Here is a 25,356-nt window from a genome sequence, read left to right as displayed (position 1 = left end):
ATATTTTCTTGATTTTATTTTCGGTAAACCACGCTTGACTGTGCTCTTATTGATGCTTCATTATCGTCTAATGCTCGCTTAAAAATTTATCCATGATTCTGTACAAATCTACTGCCATGAATATTTAACACGCAATGTGAATAATTAACACGCAAATTATAACATACACATTCACAACAGATTCGATAGCGATAGAAGAATCGACTCGACTGCGACTGGCTGGAATCGAACGACGTGCAGCATTTATACACGTTTGCGCAGACGTTCCAGAATGTTCGAGACAAATCGGAGCTTCTAGCGAATGTTCGATTTGGTGGACGTAAGACATGCAGACAATACAGAGGCATCGATTCTGTCAATGCAGCGGATCGGTGTTGCCAAATATCTATAAATTTACTTAGTCTTGGTAATTTTTAAGGTTTGTAGTTAAGATCGTAGTGTAGCTTTAGCGTCAAAATATCCAAAATAAATTACTATTGTATACATTGTTATTATATGAGTCGGGGCGCGATGAAAATTATAATTGAGAATTGTGTCGCAAACTCTGAAAGATTGAAAAACGTTAGACTATAGTATTCAGTTTCAGCCTAATTTTTTTGTTCAATGTAAGTTTTACGATATTCATTACCAGAGCAAAAAATCTGGTTAAAGTTTGGTAAAACTATTTTTTTTTAAATAATTAAAATTTAAAATTAAAAAAATGTACGAAAGAATATAATTAAATTAGTCTAATTATAATTAAATTAATCGGATTGAAAAAAAACAAATATTTTCTAAAACAGTTGGAACTGTGTTGCTTTAAAAATTTTAATTAATGAACTTTTTTGTTGTATGTATTTTTCATTTAATTTGAATTAGTTTTTTATCCTATTTTTAACATTATGCAAAAAGAGATTTGTTTTTTATAACGTAAAAAATATTATAATTAAGCAGAATTAATTATTGATAGATTAATTGAACATGTCGATGAACCTTTTAAACGAAGGCATTAAATTAACTCCGTAGCGTTATTATTGTTATGCAGAGGGTACTGTGACGTACTAGTAATCTGTGCAGGTTTTAACCTGTCCGTTTGGCTCGCTCTGTTGTTGCTAACTGCAAAGATGAGCATGGACTAACAACCTTAACGTCACCGTAACTTAATTAAAACAACAATAAGAAATTAACGAATTTACAGTCATATACAATGTTCAGAATGTAAGTATATCGTATTATATGTTTACCGATTACTTATTTTAATTTATCTGTTTTAAATACGTGTTGCAACTATTAAATAATCTTACACAAATACGTATGTAACACTGATCTACCTGTTTGATCAAAACTTATTTATTGCAATAGAAAATTTTTCATCTAACCTGGAGATTGAAAAATAGTAATAGAATTGTGAGTTCATTTCTATTTAGATAAATTATAAACGCGATTTATTACGTTTATTTTATACAGTAGGGTTATGTTTGGCGATGAAGTTAGGATTATAACCTCATTAAAATTAATAAGTGAAATATATTTTTTTCATTTTGGATAAGTCTCTGCGATCAATTCTATTCTGTCATAGTACAAATAAAATATTGTAGATTAAAAAGATGTTATAAACATCTTTAGTTTACGTTAGTTGTGTGTGTTTGATGCTTATGTTAAATTTATGTTAACTATGTATATTCATTTTTATACGGTTACTTATTTCGTGACTACTTATTCAGAAGGTTATTCTACAGACAGTGTTTTGTGGAACGGTTGAATCTCAAATACAATAAAAGTTCATTGTCGCATTATAATTTTGTACTTATAAGCAAAATTTAAAAAAGATTTTACAGAAATAAAAACACATTTCTGAAATAATGATTTTCGGTGATGTAATCACCTTATTATGTTACAGGCCTATTATTTATCATATTCTTACATAAGTTCTTTTACCATAAGATAGATTTTGGTTTGAAAATTTCGTAGATTATATTATTTTACTGTACACAAAAAAAATCGAATTAATTCATTTAATTGTAAATAACGATGTTCACGGGTTTTTTTTTATTGTATTGATCTGTTATATGTTTTTAATAATTGTATACTTTTTGTCGTACCTTAGTATAGTCAGATTATCCTGATATAAGTTTCGATTCTTTTCTGTTATTCGCCCCGTACCTTTTTTTATTTATGAATTGTTGTTTTTTTTTAAATATATTTTCGCTGAGTTTACCTACGACCATCCAAACTCACTTTTCCAGTTTACAGTAAAGCAGGACAACTTTTAGCTCATATACTCGTGTCGCCCATAATAATACTTTCAACAACAGTTTTACTGGTATTGTTAAACGGCAACTAATAAAATATTACCTTAACTTATAACAAAACTTATATATAATTGTAGAATATTAACAAAATGCAAACTTCCACTTACGATTTTTTAATTAGATCATCTAAAAGCACACTTGCCGTACGAAGAAAAGTAACCTATAAAGAACTTTTTAAAAATTCTACACACAACTCACACATTTAACGTATTCTACACACTTGACTAACTAAAAGTAACCATAACAAACTTCGAATAACGGAACTTTATTATGTACGACATTAATTTTTGTCCGCTGAACAAGTAGATTAAAATTGCGTACAAATAGACAATACCAGATCGCTATATTATCAATAAGCCGTACAGGTTAATATAGGTAACAGTTTTACACAATTATTTGTCTACGAATTATTTAATCAATTAATATGACGATTAAAACGATATTACATCATAATTTTCAATAAATCATCGTAAAATAACAAAAAACAGGGTGCTGGGCGCATTACAGAAAATACCCAAGTTTTTTAGTTTAATTTTATGTCTTAATTCTTAGTGTTATTTTGTATGTTTACCAAAAATGTATTGGACTATAAATTGTTCCTCATGTCTCAAAACGACAGCGAATGAGCTTTAGCCTTGTACACATAAAGGTAATAAAATGTTAGTTCGGAAAAAAATATCATTTCCGTATTATTCGCTAATTTTTTTAATCACAGTACACGGAAGAACTTTTTGAAAAGAAGAACAAGGAAAAATAAAAGATAGTAAAAGAATTTATTTTTATAAAAAAAAAAAAATTATTTTTCATATCGAATTTATTTTACGTTTTTTTTAACCTCCGGGACCACCGTTGGGTATTTACTTCAGAGGATGGGATGAAAGAACATTTTTGTAACGTGTGAAAATTCCACGTTTGACCGGGATTCGAACCCGGGACCTTCGAATGAAAGGCCGATATGCTACTAGTCGCGCCACGGAGGCCGGCATTTTTCTGCGCTTAGGAAGGAGGAATTTCACGGTCGGTTGCCCGTTTCGATTTAACGTGTTTTAAACCAATTTAACCCATTTGATTTATTTATATAATATCCGTCCTTTAAATTTATGACCCATTATTAATTAAATAATTGTCATTAAGCTCTACCTGTCGTGCATTTTGTATTACTTGTTTTATTTCCCGTAACCGAAAAAGTAATAAAATAATGAAGTAACTTAACCTATATTTCTTTTAACAGAATCAAATATAAATAGAATGAAGTTATCAGGCTTTCAATATTCAATATTGAGATTAAATTACTATATATTTTTCAATATTGAGATCAAATTTAAGTTTTAAGATAAGTAAATCTCTTTTGTAATCTTTCAGAAGAGGTATTTTTAGTGACGTTTTTTCTGTATAACTTTACTGAACGATTTTTTTACGAAAAATTGTATTGCCTGTATAAATAATTTGAAAATATTTTTCATACTCTGCTGTGTCTTTGCTCAGAGTATTGGAAAAACTTAGCGTAGTGATGTTATATAACTTCATTGTTACATTCGAATGTTTTAGCGTAAAACTGAAAAGAAATTAATCGATTACTTGAAGTAAATATATATATATATATATATCAGATTCCAGCAAGCCTGAGGTCACATTCAGTGGTAGTCGATTACTTAACGTCGTTTCTTACCATTATTATTCTTATTTTTATAAAGTTGCAAAAATCTACTTTTTTTCATCTTGAGAACGACTTTTGTCGTAAAAATGTCTTCTTCAAAATTCGTATTTAAAACAAATAAAATAGAATAAACTTAAAAAAACTTACTTCAAAAAAACGTTCTAAAAATATTAAACAAAATTATTAAATTATTCTTTAAATTTCAGTTTTTTTTTGAAGCAAATTAAGGTTTAATAAATTGTTGGTAATTTGTTTATTTCTAACTTCGCGTTGATTAAAAATTTAATAAGATTATTTAATATTTTTTAATACTGAAGTTGTCACTTATAAATAACCTGCTTTTCAATAGGCCTGGCATATTAATATGCAAAAGCATATTCGATTTAATGAAAATGACAAGTGGAAACACCATGTCATTTTATTTTCTCTAGTAAGCTTGGTATCGGATTTTGTTATTCTTGTTGACTCGCACTTTTGAAATAAAAGCAATATTTTATAATTGATGAAACTACTATAAAATAACTAAACTATACAATAAGATTAGTAGTAATATTACTATATATAATTGACATCAAAATAATCCATAATTTTATACTATGTCAATGTTCTATTTTTTTTAATATGCGCCGTTATCCAATAAATTTTAAATCAGTTCATAGGTATTTAGTTCATAACATTCTATTTCGGCTTCGACGAAGTTACAAAACTAAAAAGAGTAAAGTAAAAATTAAACAAAAAAAATTGAACCTATACAAAATAAATAAAAAATATATATATGAAATGAAAAAAAAAAAATTTCTCCACAAACCCTCAATACGATCTTTGAAACTTATTTTTTTGTAGTCGGCGTCAAATTCAAACTAATTTCGTAATCCGTATATCTTGTACTCTTAATCGTTTAAATTTGGCGCAGTTTCAAAGATTGTATTTAAGGTGTACTGAAAAATTACTTTTTAAGGTTTCAGCGCAGTTCTTTTACTTTCCCGGCTGTAGCGATACTTTCTCGATATATTTGATTTGTCAAAAAAAATTTAAAGTTATATTTATTAAAGAATTTTGCCTTAAGGAGACATTAAAAAATAGATTTAAATAAATTGTAAATAATTGCAAAAAAAACCTTTATTTCAATACTTTCAAATCAAAAAAATCTATTTTTATCACATGGACGTTTGTGTGTATGTATGGAGGTATGTATGTTGACCTATTACATAGCAGTTCAGGTCTTATTTATTATATAATTTATTGTATTAGTTGGTCTTATAACTCTGGACCTCGTTGACCGATTTTCATGAAATTTGGTATTTGGGCACTAATTTCGAGTAAAAGAATGTATTAAATTTTTACACAAATTGGGAATAGGTGTGTGGCTTTTTTGGCTGAAGGAAAATTTCAAATTGATATTGGAGCACTCTAGCAAAGAAATTTTTCTTACAAAAGTTGAAGTTTTTTTATCGAGATCACAAATTACCAAAACATTTTATTTAATATTCACCCCTCATAAAAAAATGACTAATATATATATAATGACTAAAATATATATATATAATTTATTTTTTTTACCTATATCTTGCTTCAGAAAAGGAGTTAATGGGACTGTAAAAATTTAAAGTCAGATTTATTAAAGAATTTTACCTTAAGGAGACATTAAAAAATACTGTGTATGTATGTTTTGCATCTATATTTTTACATCGACAGGCCTCCAGACCACTATAAAGAGATTTTGCCCATTCCACTTCAATGGTCTTTGGTAACAAATTATATTTTTTAAAAAATTTAAACCCATCTCAAAAGTTACCCATTGCATTTAAAATGTAAAAATTTTAATTTTTTAAAGCTTTAACTGTTTCTAATATACTAACCCTTTAGTATTTCTTGAAAAAAAAAAGAATATAAAAATAATTAGCTAAAAAGTTTCACCCTCTCTTCCTAAAAAATTACAATTTTCTGTATTTAGGAAAATGGTTAAATCTTTGTGTTGCTTAAACAATTAAAAAAAAAAAAATTTAATTTATTATCACGACTTTGTATTTTCTCAAAAATCTGATGTGGACACTACATGATTTACTTGTACGGCTATTAAGTTACATATATTTGTTATATAATTTTTTCTCATTTTTTTTTGTTATTGAATTATTATGTATTGTAAACATTTTTTTACAATCACAGGTTAATAATTATTAATAAATCAATATATTTAAATTAAAAAAAAAAGAAAGGAAATGAAGTCGGATTCTCGGCGATGTGCCTTCCCCTTATAAGATCTAAATATTTCCGTAATTTTAATTTTATTTGGCTATAACTCTGGAACCAATGAAAATAAGTATCACTTGTGATATATCATTAAAAATCTCTCAATGAGGGCTTATTATTGCAATTAAGAAAAAGTCCAAAATACGAATTTTTTGGATTTTGGACTTTTATGGGACACTTTTAAAACAACGTTTAAACTTTAAAAAGTTTAATTAATAACATTAAAATTTATTACGACAGATTTTTTTTACTGTGCCGATGAAGAAATAACTGAAGTTGGCTAATCGAACATTTTTGGTTAATATTTAATATGAATGTTTCATATTTTTGATTTGTTATCATTTTTCTCTTCGTTTTTTTTCTAAAACATAGACGACATAAAGGCCACAGCAAAGCATTCACAATCATTAGCATTGGTTTGGCTTTGAACATTGTGAATGTTGTTTTCATTTTCTACTGTAATTAGTATATTTTGTATTTAGTTTTTTAACTGTTATCATAAAATTAAAAATATAAATATTTTTATATAAATATGAGAAAAAAATAATTCATAGATTCGGTTATTGTTTTTCAATTGAAAGGAATTATTTTATCATAAGATACAAATAAAACTTAAAATTATTTAATTGAATTTTTTTCATCTCAGAAATGAATTGCATAACTTAACAGGTGAAGCCGTTTAAGTTATGCGATTCTTTGCCGGTTTTTAAAAAAATTATTTTATATTTTGCAGTGGGTAACAATTTTTTTTTTAATTTAAATTTTACTCTATTTACTTATATTTTCTCTTTTTATATCTTACATTCTTTTTCAAGTATCTAATTATATTTATTAATTTATTTATCTCTTATTAAGAAGATTTTCCTTATATTTTGATTTTACCAATTTCTAACTATTATAACTACTAGCTAACACTTATAAGCGACTGTTGTTTCCATTATAAGAATTTATAAGATTAATTTTGCTCAAATTAAGATTGTATTTTAAATGTCTGCATTCACAAGGTTGCAAATATTTTACTTATTTTAGAATTTTAACGTCAATAGGAATGTATAGTCATTATGCACTTCTATCCGTGTGTGGTTTGTGATCAGAACCTCGGCCTACTTATGAACTAATTAACGACGAAGACTGGTTCAATAAATATGGGTGTGTAATGTATGTGTGTGAGTGCGCATTCTAGTGGTGCCGAAAGCATAGTCCATCTGTCTCCCATATGCGCGACAATGGAACGCCACTCTGTTCTATGTGTATATATGTTCTGTAGATGTAATGTTTTATGTCGTAAGTCTCGCAGAGCTTTGCCATCTGCTGTCATCTGCTTGCTTTCGCTTCTACCGCCATACCGCTGTGTATTCCAATTCTTTATTACTGTTGTTATTAATATTTTTATTATCAGATTGATTTTTTTTTTAGTGGGTTTTTTCTTTAAATATCTGATGAATTACCTTCAATAGTTTTTTAAAGATTCAACGCTCCAGTATCTTGATTAATAGTTTTATTTATTGAACTAAATTATTAATTTTTCATCGATTGAAAAAGCATCCACACTTGTACCGGTATTTTTATCATATCCGTATTACTTTATTTCCGAGCCTTTTGTTGCAAACGTACAGACGGGCTGTTTTATCAACCAGTAATTATTCCTATTTATTTAGCTGTAAATTATACGAAACCTATCACACAACCCTCATACAATACAAACATGTCATCTCGAAGGCCAAAAATATCTTAAACGATGTGATACAGTTATTAATGTGAACGTAATTTTATAAGATTCAGATCTATTTCAAGTTTTCTTTTTCACCTTTCAAATATTGTGTTAAATCTTTCATAAAAACAAAACTCTGCCTTTTTCATTCAAAGAAATGATTTGCACCAGTTTTCATAGAAATAATTTTGGGTAAAGTGTGTAATAAAATAGATTCCCGCGATAAAAAATGTTTGTATTGCTATAATTTTTTTTATAATATACACAATTTGCTACTACATGTAAAATAAAAAATGTATTTTAAGTAAAAATATCTTTTTACATTTTTAGGACAGTTACTGATTATTGACAGTGTGTAGAATGCATTATTTTTCACAAAAAAGTGTATATTAATTTACATTACACGTTCGAGAAACATATACAGTGTGTAAATACAAAAGGTATTAGTTCGAATTTCTTTCTCTGAAAGTATGATGCGTCCAATCTCTACGGTGATTAGGGTAAGAATCCATTTTGTAGAAATGAATATCAGCTGAATTCGGTAGACTTGATATGCAATGTATTTTTCCAGTTGAAAATTATTTCATTCGTTGTCTTCCTCATCATTCCATTATCTTCTTACTAAATTTCAAATAGGATTCTTTTAACTTTTGAGAATAACTGTAAGGTATTTTTAGGGGTGACCGATTTCTCAAGTTGGACCATCAATTACACTTCATTTACGGCAGCTGACTTACATAGAGATTTTTACATTTTGTTATTCTAATATTGTCTAGTTCATTTAATTGAAAGTTGCACAAACTTTAAGTTTTTAAATTATGTTGCGCGGTAAATCGCAATTTTATTTAATTCGTTGTTCGCTACTGCCAATAAAGCTAATGAATCTTTCACCTGGCTACCAGTTCGATATAGTACATTCTATTTTGGTTAGACATACAGGATGCGGGCCAGTTTTATATTTTTTTTAATTGTTAACAGATGAGAAATTTATTACCTATCTTTATTGAATTGAGCTGTATACAAAACAGTAGGTATATATTATTAACAATAATCATACACTCTATATAACAGTATCAGAATTTCTAAATTTTATAATTAAAAGGTACATCGAGAAAATACAAAGATAGTTTTTAATGAACAAATTCATCGGATGAAATTCAAGTTCAGATATATACTTTTTTTTCTAAAGTATATTATGTTTATAATAACGCTTTTTTATTTGTGTCCCTTTTAGGTAGATTTCATAAGAAAGCTACCTATTGTTATTGGTACCATGATTCGACTTCTGGAAAATTGCGACATACCTTCGTGTTTCACATCCCCCAGACCCCCAAAACCACCGTCAGTTCAAAAGTTTATATATACATATTTTCATTTTCTTGTGGACATGATAAATGCCGTAATTTTGTGCCAGTCACTTTCAAATTGTTCCTTAAAAATAACTCGTCCCAAAATGTCGGTCGAGTTCGTTAACGGCCAAAATCGTACCATGGGGTGAAAATGGGGGAGGGGCTTTTTTGAGAAAAAAAATATTGCTATAACTTTCTTATTAAGCAAAATATCGAATTCGTTTAACGTTCGTACTATTTTTTGGATAAGAACCTAAAATGCAACTAAGTAAATCTTTTTATATCGCCAACCATTTGTCCAAGGGGTTGAAAAAATTGGGTTTCGAAGACAAAAAAAATCATACCTCCCTTAATAAGCAAAGTATCGAATCGGTATAAAATGGTAGGTAGTCCTCTAAATATTATCTAAAACTTTTGTCTGAAACAATTTTTGATATGACCAACTCTTACGGCCAGGAATGACCAAAATGTTGCTGGAGTTGTAAGAAGATGGAGTTGGTCATATGCTGAACATGTGAAACGTTTTTTACATGCAAACATTGTCGTATTGAGTAAATTTGAAGTTTTTCTTAACTTTAAGGTGGAAATCTTTATATCTCCCTACTTAGCACCGGTGAAATCTACCTCCGCCTTCCAGCATGCCGAAAGGAATTTTTTATATTTATTTTTCCGTTTAAGAGAAAAACGTTTTCTAGTTTTTAGATTTATAAACTATTTAACTGAATCATTCCTATCTGTTATCTTCTGTGTATAAAACTTTTCAATTCAGTTTACTGTAATCAATTAAAAATAAAAAATCGTGTAACAATTGGTTACTATAAGTTTTACACCGACTTTTTTCAAGAAAAATAAGGTATTACTTTCGGTCGCACGTTGAGATTGTGTGGTAAAAATTGAATTTTCTTTACTTTTTATAGTATGAGGAGTACAATATACCATTCACTTAAAATTAATTTCCTTGTGTATGTGTGTATATATATATATATATATATATATATATATATATATATATATATATATATATAAAGTTCTGTGGCTCGAAAATTTCCAAAGCTACTATATTAATTTTATTAAGATTTAGATAAGCTGTAGCAATGTATCTGATGTTGTGCAAATAAAAATTTGATGAAGATTGGTTGAGTCGCTTAATGTATGCTTTATAAGCTTAATATAAGATAGCTAGCAAGCAACATAACCTGGTGAGGGGGAGATGAAAATGAATTTTCTTTACGTTTTGAGTTATGAGGATTAAGAAAATACCATTCATGTATAAAACCTTATGACTCGAAAATTTCCAAAATTACTACATCGATTTCATTGAAAATTAGGTGTGCTGTAGTAGTGTATCTGAAATTGTACATGTGAAAATTTGATGAAGTTAGTAGAGTCGTACTTCAATTCCGCTCAATTTAAGGTTGACAACAGAAAACATAACCTCAATTTGAGGATATTGACTTGGTAATCGTGTATTTTTCATACGCGCTTAAGCAGAGAGTCACAGTGGTGATTGAGTTTAAAATTTATGCTTGTGCATACGTCTACAATTATTTTTAATTATCTCGTCAAATTATGTTTAATTTTCTTATAAATAAAAAATGTATTTTATTATTAAATACTCGTATAACAAAAATTATACCTCTTTTAGTTTTATTATTTAATTAATGTTTTGTATATTTCTTGCGCAGAACTGTGCAATAACTTTTGTAAATTATTCTTTCTTTTTTTTAGTTGTTTGTCTGTTAATCTAGTCTGTATTCCAAGAATCTTTTATTTTCTCTGAATCACCTAATAATCATACGGGTGATATTAACGTAACTAAGGCGGTTTTATGCTATAGGACAGTCTGATCAGCGAGTTATACTTCCTGTCCCAAGAGCATGGAGCAAAGTTAGCTTCAAGTCATATTTTGTAGTTAGCGATAGGTTGACTTTATTGTCCAGGATTCTATTACTACCTTATTGTTCGATCTAACAGTTATTATTAAAGCTACCTAGTCTCACGCAATTTAAAATTTTGATTGCAGATTTTGGTTAATAGTTGGGGTTGTTTGTTACATTTCTACACCGGATGCCAGACCTTTTATCCCCAAAAAATTAGGAATTTTTTTATAGTTTAGATGACATAAACTGTGGTTATTTTTTGATAACCACAGCCGAAAAATATAAAAAATAATTGCTTTTATAATTTGAAAACCAGAAATTCATAAACATTAAGAATACTTAAAAAGAATTACTATCTATTTCTTACGTATACTTTAATGAAAGGCTTTTATTTAAAAATATTTTCTCAATGCCATAATATTAATTTAAACAATAATATTTATTAAAATCTGTAAAATAATAAATCTTGTCGGAGAATCTGTAATATCAGTATATTTTTATTAGTTTTCATTTAAGTAATCTTCTTTCGAATTATAAGAAAGTTGTTGCAAAGTTTAGAACAATTCTGTTGTTATAAATAATTTTATACCTATTATTTGGGTGTAGAGACTAATTTCTCATACTTTTAAGTAATTATAATTCCCAAGATATAGAGGCTATAATGTAGAGATTATTATTACGATAATCATAATGAATAGTCCCTGTGCAAAGCATGAGAATGGTATTTAATATAAATTACTACTGTTAGGCCAGTTACCTTAATTGTTTAATTTAATTTTAATAATACCATTCCGTGCTACGTGGCGAAGTGGTTGCGTCTTTTCTTTTCATCCAGAGTCTTTGGATTTGAAATCCCGGTCAGAGATGGCCTTCTTTCATATACTACAAAAAAATTTATCATCATCTGTAATTGGCAGCTGTTACATGATACCATCCGGAATAAACGGAATTTAAAGAAGTAGGTTGATGAAAATGATCTCCAGTAAAGCTTATCGAACGGAGGGGGTGTATGGGGACCAGGATCGTCACAAGGCAGGTGTCTCTCCTTCGGGGGTCAAGATATTGAAAATGAGCTTTCTTTCCTTCAAATAAATTATAAAAATTCAACTGTTCCAACGGAATTGATTGTAGATATTTGTGTTAAATAAAATTACATATTGTCTTAATATACTGTTTTATTATATTGTCGCGTTTTAATTTTTGTTCGACCAGGATATTGAGAGACCAACAAACTAAAAATTTCTTATTGTGTTAGTAATAAATACATGACATAAAAAATAGTAATTCAAATAAGGACAAGATTTGCTTAAAGACAGTTGAATTATAAAAACCAGAAAATAGTCCGATTTACTAAAATCGTTATAATGACCGCTAATATTAATACCTAATATTGAATTAACAAGATACTAGAAAATTGTTAATTTCATACAATTCAATTTCTACAAATATTATTACTTTTACTGTCTACAATATTATGTATATGTCTTCATTGTAGATAAAAGTATAGTTAAATTACAGTAGATAAAAAAGTATAGCTACAGTATAGTTATATTGTAGTTGAAGTGTAGGGTAAGTACGCTACACTTTAACTTACCCTACACTTTAAAAATGAGTAGAATACTGTTTCACTACTGTTTACCAGTAACACTCTGAACATCTTCCTGCCTTCACACACTGTCCACAATGAAATTCTCGTGATGAACTCTTCACTCGTTGTTACCACACGCTTACTGATATCGTCGTCATTGCAACGGCATCTCACTCGGGTTTGCGAAACTACTCTGCCACCGCTTGTTATCATGACTATGGCGAACACGGCTTCGCAGAACTACTGACCCTCTCCGCTGGTTCCTTTTTTATTTTTTGTTTAGTCTCCGGAACCACCGTAAGGTATTACTTCAGAAGATGAATGAGGATGATATATATGAATTAAATGAAGTGTAGTCTTGTACAGTTTCAGATCGACCGTTCCTGAGATGTGTATTAATTGAAACCCTACCACCAAACAACACCGGTATCCACGATCTAGTATTCAAATCCGTATAAAAGTAACTGCCTTTAATAGGTTTGAACCGTAGAACTCTCGACTTCGAAATCAGCTGATTTGGGATGATGAGTTCCTCACTAGACCAACCCGGTTGGTTACGCTGGTTCCTGGCAGTATTATATACCCTGGCCTGCAGGACCAGTACCCGCCTCATTCCTTAACTGTTGAAGCGTGATAACTTTCACTGTCCGCGCCCTTACCTAAGTCTGGGGTTTAAAAGTTTAAGTCAAGTTTATTAAGGGAACTAGGACTTAATTTTGTTGTTGCGGTCAATAGGTTTAGTAGTATGTTGTGTTGTTTTGCCTCGAATTACGAGACATTTAAGAAATTGGCTCGTAATAAGTAGAACTAGGCGCGGGGTTCGTGCTCCCGCGAGCTCGGTTAGTTAGTTCAGACGGATACGATGTAGGACATTCAAGATGTCTGGACGAGGCCTACAGCGAAGGCAATAAGCTGAGTTATTAAATCACCTGAGTTATTAAATGTATACCAAGGCATTTACATCGGTGGCATTCCAACGAGGCCAGGCTTATTACTACGAGATGTAAAAACTCAGAGGGCGATAGAAGACTCCCGTTAATCCCCAATTGGGCATAGACGGGTTTGGTGTGGCAACCGGAACGTCACTAGGCGAGTGTCGTCCTCTATGGGTTTGGGATGTCCGCGCCCTTACGTTTTCCCATAAATTCTTATTCCGGTCCGCTAAAATTTCTGGTCGAATAACAGCCTTTGGAGTTGCCACTGTTTGTATTTCAAAGAATAGATTGTTAAACGGTCTTGTTAGTCTGATAAAAGTATCTTTTTTAGTTCCTTCTGGATTCTCTTTTACGTTATTATTTTCTCTTTCTTTCTTCTTAATCGGAAGAAATCCGTTACCCTGGTTCGTTATACTGGTCCTATCTTAACCGAAGTTATATTTTCGTTTACATCTAATGTGTTTTATTACTCTTTATTTTAAAACAAATATTTGTTAGTAAGTAATTTGATAATCGGCTCCATTATTTAAATACAATGGATTTTATTTTATTATTATCTATTATTTTATTATCTGATAAAAGGGTAATGTGTTCCGTAGTCGACTGTATTTGTCGACGGTAAATCATAAAAATTTATTGCAATCAGTGAATTTTTTGTTGATTTTTACGTAAGATTAGAAATTAATAATTTTTTAGCTGATTTTTTTTTCTGTTTTTCATATATCTGTATATAAACAAAAGAATATTTTTTTAATTACTGGCTCATGTAGTGTCACATTTATTGGTTGAAAACAGCAGAATAATATTTTTGTTATTATTTTTAGGTGAAATTTTGGAAAAAAAGTTTTTGCACTATACAGTGGAAGTTAACGCCTACTTACTTTGAACCTGCTTAAATCTAGATATTTTCTTATAAATATGCTTAATATAGAAAATAAATAAAATGGTATGTATATATATATTTTTCTTGTTTATAATTTTAAGTGAATGATTGATAAGTAATAATCAAATTAATTTTAGAATTATATATATTTATTATAATATCATTGTATTAATTTTATTTTTCATTATTATTGCTAACATTTTTTTAATGATTCGTATGGTTGTCAATGTTGTTTTATAACTTTTTATTGTGGTAATAAAAATGTTCTTGTTCCAGCTTTGAAATTACATCTTTCAGTCGGAAACTTTAATTTCTTTGATTTTATATGATATTAAACAAATTCCTATATCCGTGATGTAAAATACAGATTTTTTTACCTAAATTGAATTTTCAATCCTTTCGTTAGAGAGTTTGATTTTCTTATGTAAAAAAGTAAATAAAAAAATATATTTTTTACATTTATAATGTATTTTTACAATTTCAGTTAAACCTAACATAATTATTTCTACAGTTTAATGCGTAGTGTAATTATTTTTGTAATTAGATTAAGTTTTAATTTTTTTCGTATTTTGTTTATAAATAATTTCTTATTTTATACTAATTTTTTTCATAGTTATAAATCTCATTAATTTTTTTGAATGATCTATTAAGCGATTTTTAAAATTTTTTTATTTATTTGACTAGATTAATTTTGGATACCAATAACCTAGTCTATCCAGAATCTGTACTTGTCGTTTATAATTTCATATTTAAAAATCGTATTTAATTATTATTTCCATAATCTTAGTCACACGTTTCTACTATCATATAATCTACTTGTATATAAACTTTATGTATTAATAGCTGATAGCAAATAAAAACACTCAAGGTCACTGATATTGTTCTACAATTTCTCAGCTGATCATTTCAAACTCTTTTATTTCATCCAAGATAAATTGTTTACCTAAGTCTTAGCAGTGACAAAAAAGCTTCCATAAGAAATAGATGGGTCCAATAATAAATAAATAAATACGTTATAAATTGGCTCCAACAGCTCCACCAGAATCATGTCCAGAGTGGTAGCATCTCAGCTTTTCATCCGAAAAAGTTCGAATCCCGGTCAAGCATACGCTGTTGTACAAAATTTTCTCTCGATATTCCCACGCATAAGCTTTGAGCTTATTAGTTGAATTAACTGTAAAGAATTAAAAATTAAACAAATAATAAACAAAAATATTTATCCCCTGAAATGTATTTTTTAAACATAATTTAATTTTGTTTATTGTCTGAAGAGTCTAAATTAATAAATGTTAATAGTTGTTAAAATTATTTTCATTTATTCTAGATGAAATTTTCGATGAGTATGGTTTAGTAAGAAGAATTTATTTACATTTATATAATTTACTTATATTTTTACTTTTCCGGCGAAAAGTTATATTAAAGAGGAAAGTATGGTGATCGTGTCAAAAATAGGGTTTCTCGTTTTTTGCAAATCTTTACATTTTAGGGTCCAACCGTTCATCTAGACCAAAAAAATATTTGTTTGTACGTATGTGTGCACACTGTTTTTAGTTTTATATCTCAGAGTTGACCAAATCAATTTTCTTCAAATTTGGCTCAAATATTTCTATATATGGGGCATTGATCATATTAATTTTTTTCAAAATTCGTTAAGGAGTAGGGGGATATCGCGGAAAAACCAATTCTATTTTTTTTCAGAGGCATACATAAGTAATCCAAAAATATTTTCTTCAAAAAAATTACCTTTAATTCTTAAAATTGAAATTATGTTTTTGTTCTTTTGCTGTTCTTTTGGTTTAATTATTTTTTCAAAAATAGTTTGAAAGTTTACACTTCATATGCAGCGGTATCAAGAAATGTCTACAATTTTTAAAAATTTTAGACCCTGGACCTAAAATATAGAAAAGGTTTTATGAAAATTTTCTTTTTCTTATTTTAGCCTTTATTGAAGTGGGTGTTAGATTTAGAAAGAACATTACTTAAGCGAGTTTTTTAAGCTTAACCTATATACGAATACCTTTATATACAGCTTAATAATTAATATAGTTTTATGTGAAAATAACTATTAATATATAATATTTATAATTATTACAAAACAATATAATGTAATAAGAGCTGAGAAAGGTATTGTATGACTTGACCGGCGCGAAGTAGACGGGAACGGATATGCAATACTTTTGTCAGATTTTGTAATATAATTTAATTATACATATGTTTTAGGCTATTTACATTTTTAAAACTTTTTATAAGTGTTAATTATAATATAATTTAGCGTTTTATTTCAAAATATATCTCGAAAATTACGAGAATATTAAGTATTTTATTAATTTTTGATGTTTAAAAAAAATACTGCGGTAAAAATGTTCACAAATGTTAATCGATAGTTTAGATACGCTAAAATGAATAAATGAGTAATGCATGTTACTGTTTTCACAACCTACTCATCGCACTCATGTAAGCAAAGCAAAGCAGATACGTCAGTTTGAACAGCACAATGTGTTATGTTTTTAGTTTTATCATTAACATGTATGAGGTAATGATGGTATAGGACGAGGGGGTTGTTGAGCGGGTGAGGGAGGGGAAGTAACATCGTTTACAATACGAGGAGTGTATATAGAACAGGTGCGTCTGAAAATGGCATCTGTCGGAAGATTGTGCAGTCTTTGTCGAACATGCATCCAATCCATTAACCGTAGAAAAGCAGTTCCTCTATTCTCATTCAGTGTGTGCTTGATTCCCTTATCAATATCCTATCAATATACATAATTAACTTCGTCCTGGTTAGTTGTTCTTGCAGCTCTGCTCCTCGTTCGATCTGCCAAATTAGCGGACTACAAAATCCCTTGGGCCTTCTGGGTGGTAGAAGGCCAGATGTTACGTTTGTGTACATAGTACAGGCCTAAGTTTTACCCTTCTTTTTATATCATATTTTATTTTTTCTTCGTTTTTGCGTTATCAAGACTATACTACGGTATAGTCTTGTATGAATGAACTACTTCTACGATTAATTTTAGTTATACATGACTTTTCTATATTAAATTTTTTATCAGTTTTTCTGATACAAAACTATCGGTAGATTTTTGATCATATTTTTTTCATTGCAAATTAATGTTTATAAGTATTAGTTTTTATTTATTTAGATCAAATTGTAAATTAAGTACTATACGATAAAGGCTTTGAAAGTGGTCAGAAAAAATTTCTGTTCATTTATATGAGTTACAGCAAAATCTTCGGTTATAAGGTTCAATCTGAGAAATTTGTACTCAGATAATCTTATCCAGGTAAAGATACCAACATTTTTATTGGTATCAATTGAAAATGCATTATTTTGTTATTTAGTAATAAACTCGAACGATTAAATTTTTATTATTATTATCTATATAGATTTATTTCTATTATCTGTAAGGTTTACCTCCCATCAGAATACACTAAAAAAAAAACTGCCTGATATCTTTAAAATGGGGTTGTTTAACCTGACCTACACTTACGTAACCAAAACTGAGGTAGAAGTGATAAGCAAAAAGGAAAAGTAGTGTATCATTGATAAAGCGATTTATGTACCGAAAAATTGTTGTATCAAATAACTCTATTCGAAGGATGATTTAAGGACTAGCGGCCATTCCATCTAGAACCCCTCGTGTAATATTTTTATCATGATAGCGTTACTACAAAATTGAGCAATGATTTTACGTTGATAATTTCCAATATATACTGTAAGAAAAATAACTTTGATTTAAAAAATTAAAGAGCTACCAAAGGAAAGGTTGAAGGTCACCTAAAGGAACAATTTCATTCATCCTCTGAACTGGTTCAAGCTTTCTAAAGGAACAAATTTTCCCATTTCCCATTTAAATGAGGCGTGTCGAAGTATCTAACTGATTTCTAAATTGTTCCCTCAGACCTCTTATGGAGGTAATTTTTTGCAGTACGATTTAAATAAAAATACTAATTCTGGGTTGAGTTTGGGTCAAATAATTGTCTATTTTTATCCTGTAGACTTATGAATTAAAAAAATTAATAAAGATAAACCTAAAACACTAATTATTCCCTTCTTTAACATGAAATTTGGACAATGTTTCTCTGCAGTAAAGCCTTTACAAACACGTGCGATATAACTAGTTTAAAAAATATATATTACTGATGTTCAGTGATAAGTAATAGGGAATGGAGTATCTTAGAAAAATTAACTCAACGGCATTCAGTATTATTAAGGTTAATTCACGAATTTTAACTCTTCATTCCTAATATGACTGCACATATCACAGTATTGAATCGGATTGCCGCTGTTCAAATCCTTCAGTATACTTTAGGCATATTAAGCAAAAAGTATATTATCTTCCGGACTGTTGGCAACATAATATGTTCTTTCCGTACAGTATTTCGAAAACAATTTAATTGTGTTTTATTGTAACGTAGATCTGTTTAGTTGATGTGCAGTTAATCGCAAAACATAGTTGAGCAATAGAGTTGATTTTTTTCTTATTAGACGCGTCTCCTTATTTTTAACCGTCATAAATATCAATTGTAATAATATAAAAAATAATATATTCTAAATAACTGTTACGGTAGGTTCCATTAATAGGCAGCATTTTAAAATTGTATAATAAATAGAAACTGGCACTTCAACCACGAATTATCACACATTTCTATTCCTGTTCTCCTTTAAACAGATTTTTCTCTCACTCTTCAGAACACAGTTTTTTTAAAAAATAACTTCTTCTGCAATATATAATTCTTATTGCACAAATCACACGCCGATGAATCATTCATGTCTACCTGGTTGAATCTATATGACGATAATAATGATACGTTTGTAAAATAATACGCAGTATTCTAGAATTCATGATTTCCTAGTGAATTTAGGTATACAATAATATGTTAAATGAGTTATATAGATTATAAGTGTAATAACGTTTAAGTAAATTAAACGTGTGAATTTAAAAAAAAAATAATATTAATAAATCAAAAAAATATATTTAATAATATTAAAATAATTGTAAAAATTAATAAATCAAATTAAAAACAAAATAAAAAAAATGTAAATTTTAATTTGAAATGGTATTTGCAGTGTTGAACTTTGTATGATATATATAATAATTCCAACTAAAAGGCGCGTTTACACGTGCAGTGATAGAAGAGAATCGAAAAATTAAACTTTACAGTTGGAAGGGTGTTGAGGGAACAAAACTTAACATACGGCTCTTTATTCACCACATCATACTACTATTCTTGATAACATATTACACATTAAAATTCTGCACCGATGTTATTTATCGCCACATTCAATTTATTATAGGGTAATATTTTTAAGTTTTAGTTCGGTTTGTTTTTAATTTTCAGTAGACTACGTTATCGATTCTTGACATTTGGGAAGTCATAATTTTGACTCGGCTTTAATGGCGTATTTTTTCATTATCCCTTAAGGCAAATTTTTGAAATATTAAACTCCAGAATTTTATCTAGATAAATTATCTATAGACTCTTCGTTATTTTATAGCTATTCGCTAAACCAGTTGTATATATTAAAATAAAGGTGATTGACGAGATTCTTTCTAAAACATTAGTTCACGATCTATTGTGTATAAGATTATTTCTTTAACATATAAATTTTTATAGATTCATTCGTAGTTTAATTTTCACGCATTTCAAAAGTTGTTGAAACAATACATTTAACAGTCGAGGTGATGTGTACTAGATTGATGTTTAGTAAAATTAAGCACTTATATATCATTAATTTAAATAAATTTAGGATGTTTTTGTGCCTTCATGCATAAAGTTTACTAAATTTTAATAAAATCTAAATGCTTTTTATGAATTGTAACTTTTCTTTCTAATCATCATAGCTGAGTATTGGATTAATATAGAGTAATTATAAATAGTACTACTGATTATGGTTTTTATGTATTAATTCGTAAAAATTTAGGAAAGTTATTTTGAAAACTTTGGGTAAAACATCCTCATTCCAGAGAGCTCACGCTTCATAGCAATGTTTTAGTTTCTACGTTTTTTTAAATATTTTTGTGAATTAAGGTATCGACAGGGTTTTTTCATGGGTAGTGTAGCGTTTTTTTAAGCTTTTCCAAATTTAAAAAAATAATTTCGAAAAAATGAAACGGATCAAAAACTGCGCTAAAAATAAAAAAAATAACAGATTTTAATTCTTCTTTAAATTGTGACTTATTGAAGTCGACACCATATTAAGTATTAGTAACTTGTGCGTTTTTAATTTGAAGCCAACTTAAAAATTCGAAATTTAAAATGACTGGAATGAATATTTTGTTTTAAATGGAGTAAGAGCATAAAATAACTTGATTTATACGTGAGTTAAAGCGGAAGAGATGACATCTGGCAGAAATTTATGCCATATTTTCTGTCATAAGTTGGTTTTTTGTCAGCCGATTTTCAAAACTAAGTTGTCATTTTGTTCGCAATAAAATGCTTAACATTATTGCAGTATGATAAAACTGAGAATTACCGAGATATAAAGGATTGAAAAGTTGACATGACCGCCGTTTTGAAATTTGTGAACTTGTTTACACGTTAATTTTTTGTTTAGACAACATTAATATAAATCTGTGTACCAAATATTATTGTGATTCTTCAATCTGATCTTGCGATAAAAAATTTTCATTAATAAATACAAAAAGATGGACAGAAGGAAAACTAAGGTAAAATCGACATTTTTTCATACGAAATTGTTTGTTCATTTAGACATGTAGAATCCAAAAATGTATAACCAGCTCTCCATTTCGGGTACATTATATGTAGAACCAGGAAAATTCAAAATGTTGTGAAATTAAAAAAATCTGATGTGGGCAACACATGAATTCCTTGAACGCCTATTAAATTACATTTACACATTTTTTAAAATGAAAAGTATATAAATTTTATCTGATTAAAAACTTTTGATATTTTTTTTTTTATTATTGAATTATTATTCATCGTAAATTTTTTTTTGCCATGAGAGGTTAATAAATCAATATATTTAAATTAAAAAAAAAGTTAAAAAAGGAAATGAAGTCTGATTCGAATCGATGTGCCTTCCCCTCAGATCCAAATATTTCATTAATCAATTTTTATTTGGTTATAACTCTGGAACCAATGAAAATAAGTATCACTTATGATATATCGTTGAAAATTTCTCAATGAGATGTTACTGTAGATAAGAAAAAGTTCAAAACCGAAATTTTTTTGGATTTTGGCCTTTTTTGGTTCAGTCGATTGCAATCAAAATGGGAGGTGCACAACTAAATGTTACAACAGTTGTAAATCCAAAATTTCAACATCTTATGGCTAATCGTTCTTGAGTTATGCGAGATACATACATACATACGTACGTACAGACGCAATCCAAAATCTTGTCAAAATGATTCAAAACGATGAAAATGGATATATCCGTTGAAATTTGAAAACCGAATTTTTTTGCGATCACAATACTTCCTTTACTTTGTACAAGGAAGTAAAAAGAATATGAGGAGGCCTCAGTCTTTTTTTTTTTTTTTATAATAGTTGACTTTCCATTTGGTATAAAATATGGTCTGATTGTAAATATCTTGTATTTAAATAAGGAATAAACCTATGGAAGCTTGTAAAACGAGAAATAAAACATAAAAGGATAAATTCAGCTAATTTTTTAACAGGTAATTATAAAATTAATAAATTTAAAGCTAATTAATTACAAAATTGATAATTTAATTGTATATTTTTTAATTCATAGAACATGTATGTGGTTTTTGTATTATTATAAAAAAGAAGAAAATGATATAATTACGCGATAAAGGAAAGAGAAATTAGTGAATGTTTCCATGGTAGTTCAGTTACAGTTAACAGGTGTTATGTTTTAGTGAATGATCTACCGTTCTGCCATTCAATTTCACTTGCTAATTAAACCGAATCCATTTGAATGAGGGCAAAACCGGACCAAGACTGTACAAAAAGAAATAGAAAACAACTACCGTTTTTTTACTATTATTTTCATTTACGATGTTGTTAATACAAGACTGTGCTGCTACTAGTGGTTTTGTTTATAATTATGATGATATGCCAGGTAGTAAATTAATATAATAATAAAGCTACGTTTGGTTCGTTATACATTTACTAGTGATTAAAATCATAATTGGTCATTTTTTTATTATAGCAATAAAAAATAATAATTTTATTCCATTACTTAATCTTCTCTTCAGAAACTTTAAAGAGAATTCCTTTTAATATCTTTTTTTAACTGAATTTGATTTTACACCAGCGTGAAAATGAACAAAAAAAATTTGAAAATATGCCGTGTTAACTTAAAACTAAATAACTGACCTTGTCTCGTTGTCCTTACCTATTTTTGGCATTTTTAGATTAAGGGGATCTAGTTATCGACCATTGTTAAAGAAAAAAACTGATGTGTACACCACGTGACTTCCTTGTATGTCTATAAGTTACAAATACGCATTTTTTTTAGAATGAAAAGTACATAAAATTTTATTTCATTAATAACTACTACTTCTCTCATATTTTTTCATTTTTTTTATTGTTATTATTGAATTATTATTTATCGTAAATTTTTTTCTACAATCAGAGGTTAGTAATTAATAAATAAATGTATTCAAATAAAAAAAAAAAGTTAAAAACAATGCAGATAAAGTCTGATTCGACCCGATCTGCCTTCCTCTTGTAAGATCCAAATATTTCATTAATTAGAATTTCATTTGGCTATAACTCTGGAACCAATGAAAATAAGTACCACTTATGATATATTGTTGAAAAGCTCTCAATGAGGGCTTATTACCGCATTTAAGAAAAATTACAAAATCCAAAAGTTTTGGATTTTGGACTTTTTTTGACACTTTTGGTTCAGTCGATTGCAATCAAAAAGGGAGGTGCACAACTAGATGTTACAACAGTCCTAAATCCAAAATTTCAACATCCTACGGCTAATTGTTTTTGAGTTATACGAGATACGTACGTGTACGTACGTACAGACGTCACGCCAAAACTAGTCATATGGATTCAGAGTTGGTGAAAATGGATATTTCCGTTGAAATCTGAAAACCGAAATTTTTCGCCATCACAATACTTCCTTTAATTCGTACAAGGAGGTAAAAACTATTTTCAGTCAGGAATGGTTTATTTAAAAAATTAAAAAAAAAAATTGTATGTCTCCTTTAATTTGCTGGATAAAAATTGTGAATATTAAATGAAACCAAACATTATTATAATGTGAGTTTAGTGATATTTTAAAATAAAAATGTCATTAAATATTTCGCGCTAGAATAAGTAATATGCCTTGAAACTTACAAAAAATAATTAGCGCTTCAGCTTGTCTTACGAATAGCAGTTACAAAATCTATTACGACGTGGATGTTGTATTACTTGTGTATATATTAATTTAGTATTTGTTTAAAAAGACTTGTTTTTAACTACTGAATCGCTCCTGTCATTAATTATTACTGTTTAATTATTTTTACATTACTTATCAAAAATACACTTTATTTATTAAATTATTCAAAATTAGCAACTAAGGTTTACGCTAAATTATAATTGCATTTTTTATTTCTAATGAGAAACTGATTTTGTAATTTATAAAAAAAAATGCCAGTTTTATTCAATGTTACTCGGGATTTGAACCTAGAACATTCCGGATGACAATGAAATTATTATTCTGCTACAAACGTTGATTATTATCATGTTATCGAATCAAACATACCAGTTTTTGACCATTCCTGGCTGAAATAACTGTTTCTTGAAAAGTGGATGGTAAGTAGAATACTCCGTCAAAAAACACCCAAAGTGAGCAATCATTTATTGCCTAGTTAATAACGTATTTTTCCAGTTTTTTCCGCTCGTTTCATGTGGTGTAAAATTGAATTGGATACAATTAACCGTTTTACTTTTTAAACTTTTTTTAGTTTTTATTTAAGAAAAATTCCAATAATGAAATTAAGTTGGTTAACGTGATAAGGGAGTAATAAGATTATTCTTGTATACCGTTATTTTGAAGCGAATTATAAGTTTCATACTCATCAGTAAAGAGATAAAGCGCCAAGTATAGTTAAATATATGACTTTTTAATAAGGTTCGATTGATGTGAACTCGTGTGAAGTAATTTTTATTCATTGTATTATTACTCATTCCCATTCATTTTAGTGACAATTTTCACTTCCTCTTTTATTTTATTGTTATAATAACAGAAATAGTAATAAACAGTCTCATTTCCTCCTGCAATTGTTCATAAATTACTGTTTCTAATTTTTTATGCTATTCATAAAAAGCAAATCTCAGCTTGAGGAAACAAGTTTTTTTAGTTAATTTTGATACTTATTACGGTTATTTCCCTGGAATATTACAGAGGAATTGTTGCAGACATTCAAGTAAACATTTATCAGCGTTTCACATCGACTATTTTTCGTATTTAGATGCAATTACTCTTAGCAAATCGGATAAGTAATTCATATAAAGTACGCTCGTATTTTGTAGCGCTTGAAATTTATTTTATTTTAGTAGACTGACATAAGTTGGTATTGATTAGATATATATATTTTAATTTTATTTTATAATTTATTGATACTATTATTTTCATTTTAAATTAATACTTTTTGTCGATTATTTATATAATTTTTATAATAAATGTACGTTACATAAATATTTTTACTTCCTTGAACGAAGTAAAGGAAGTATTGTGATCGCGAAAAAGTTCGGTTTCCAGATTTCAACGGCAATATCCGCTTTGACAATCCCTGAATCCATTTTCACTAGTTTCTGTACGTATGTATCTCGCATAACTCAAAAACGATTAGCCGTAGGATGTTGTAATTTTGGATTTAGGAC

This window comes from Lycorma delicatula, chromosome 6, assembly GCF_047948215.1.
Source record: "Lycorma delicatula isolate Av1 chromosome 6, ASM4794821v1, whole genome shotgun sequence".
Taxonomy (NCBI): Eukaryota; Metazoa; Arthropoda; class Insecta; order Hemiptera; family Fulgoridae; genus Lycorma; species Lycorma delicatula.
This window is presented reverse-complemented; position numbering follows the sequence as displayed.